Genomic DNA, 2500 nt, shown 5'->3' on the forward strand with positions numbered 1-2500 from the left:
CCGTTTTTGGGCCGTTTTGGCCAGTTTTTGGCCTGTTCTTGCGTCGCGCGGTGACCGTCGTGAGCGGAGCAAAATGTCAGCCATCTCAGCACCCTGGAACCCCCCGGGTGGCACAGGGCTGGATGGGGCTTTCGTATAGCAGGGACGGTGCTGCCTCTCGCTTCGCTCGCTGTCCGCCGCTCGCCGCTCGCTCGCGCAGCCAAAAATGGCCAGTTTTGGCCCGTTTTTGGGCCGTTTTGGCCAGTTTTTGGCCTGTTCTTGCGTCGCGCGGTGACTGTCGTGAGCGGAGCAAAATGTCAGCCATCTCAGCACCCTGGAACCCCCCGGGTGGCACAGGGCTGGATGGGGCTTTCGTATAGCAGGGACGGTGCTGCCTCTCGCTTCGCTCGCTGTTCGCCGCTCGCCGCTCGCTCGCGCAGCCAAAAATGGCCAGTTTTGGCCCGTTTTGGCCAGTTTTTGGCCTGTTTTTGCGTTGCGCGGTGACCATCTTGAGCGGAGCAAAATGTCAGCCATCTCAGCACCCTGGAACCCCCCGGGTGGCACAGGGCTGGATGGGGCTTTCGTATAGCAGGGACGGTGATGCCTCTCGCTTCGCTCGCTGTCCGCCGCTCGCTGCTCGCTCGCGCAGCCAAAAATGGCCAGTTTTGGCCCGTTTTTGGGCCGTTTTGGCCTGTTTTTGGGCTGTTCTTGCGTCGCGCGGTGACCGTCGTGAGCGGAGCAAAATGTCAGCCATCTCAGCACCCTGGAACCCCCCGGGTGGCACAGGGCTGGATGGGGCTTTCGTATAGCAGGGACGGTGCTGCCTCTCGCTTCGCTCGCTGTCCGCCGCTCGCCGCTCGCTCGCGCAGCCAAAAATGGCCAGTTTTGTCCCGTTTTTGGGCCGTTTTGGCCTGTTTTTGGGCTGTTCTTGCGTCGCGCGGTGACCGTCGTGAGCGGAGCAAAATGTCAGCCATCTCAGCACCCTGGAACCCCCCGGGTGGCACAGGGCTGGATGGGGCTTTCGTATAGCAGGGACGGTGCTGCCTCTCGCTTCGCTCGCTGTCCGCCGCTCGCCGCTCGCTCGCGCAGCCAAAAATGGCCAGTTTTGGCCCGTTTTTGGGCCGTTTTGGCCAGTTTTTGGCCTGTTCTTGCGTCGCGCGGTGACCGTCGTGAGCGGAGCAAAATGTCAGCCATCTCAGCACCCTGGAACCCCCCGGGTGGCACAGGGCTGGATGGGGCTTTCGTATAGCAGGGACGGTGCTGCCTCTCGCTTCGCTCGCTGTTCGCCGCTCGCCGCTCGCTCGCGCAGCCAAAAATGGCCAGTTTTGGCCCGTTTTGGCCAGTTTTTGGCCTGTTTTTGCGTTGCGCGGTGACCATCTTGAGCGGAGCAAAATGTCAGCCATCTCAGCACCCTGGAACCCCCCGGGTGGCACAGGGCTGGATGGGGCTTTCGTATAGCAGGGACGGTGATGCCTCTCGCTTCGCTCGCTGTCCGCCGCTCGCTGCTCGCTCGCGCAGCCAAAAATGGCCAGTTTTGGCCCGTTTTTGGGCCGTTTTGGCCTGTTTTTGGGCTGTTCTTGCGTCGCGCGGTGACCGTCGTGAGCGGAGCAAAATGTCAGCCATCTCAGCACCCTGGAACCCCCCGGGTGGCACAGGGCTGGATGGGGCTTTCGTATAGCAGGGACGGTGCTGCCTCTCGCTTAGCTCGCTGTCCGCCGCTCGCCGCTCGCTCGCGCAGCCAAAAATGGCCAGTTTTGTCCCGTTTTTGGGCCGTTTTGGCCTGTTTTTGGGCTGTTCTTGCGTCGCGCGGTGACCGTCGTGAGCGGAGCAAAATGTCAGCCATCTCAGCACCCTGGAACCCCCCGGGTGGCACAGGGCTGGATGGGGCTTTCGTATAGCAGGGATGGTGCTGCCTCTCGCTTCGCTCGTTGTCCGCCGCTCGCCGCTCGCTCGCGCAGCCAAAAATGGCCAGTTTTGGCCCGTTTTTGGGCCGTTTTGGCCAGTTTTTGGCCTGTTCTTGCGTCGCGCGGTGACCGTCGTGAGCGGAGCAAAATGTCAGCCATCTCAGCACCCTGGAACCCCCTGGGTGGCACAGGGCTGGATGGGGCTTTCGTATAGCAGGGACGGTGCTGCCTCTCGCTTCGCTCGCTGTCCGCCGCTCGCCGCTCGCTCGCGCAGCCAAAAATGGCCAGTTTTGGCCCGTTTTGGCCAGTTTTTGGCCTGTTTTTGCGTTGCGCGGTGACCATCTTGAGCGGAGCAAAATGTCAGCCATCTCAGCACCCTGGAACCCCCCGGGTGGCACAGGGCTGGATGGGGCTTTCGTATAGCAGGGACGGTGATGCCTCTCGCTTCGCTCGCTGTCCGCCGCTCGCTGCTCGCTCGCGCAGCCAAAAATGGCCAGTTTTGGCCCGTTTTTGGGCAGTTTTGGCCAGTTTTTGGCCTGTTCTTGCGTTGCACGGTGACCGTCGTGAGCGGAGCAAAATGACAGCCATCTCAGCACCCTGGAACCCCCCGGGTGGCA

This window comes from Musa acuminata, unplaced genomic scaffold (genome assembly GCF_036884655.1).
Source record: "Musa acuminata AAA Group cultivar baxijiao unplaced genomic scaffold, Cavendish_Baxijiao_AAA HiC_scaffold_1136, whole genome shotgun sequence".
Classification (NCBI taxonomy): domain Eukaryota; kingdom Viridiplantae; phylum Streptophyta; class Magnoliopsida; order Zingiberales; family Musaceae; genus Musa; species Musa acuminata.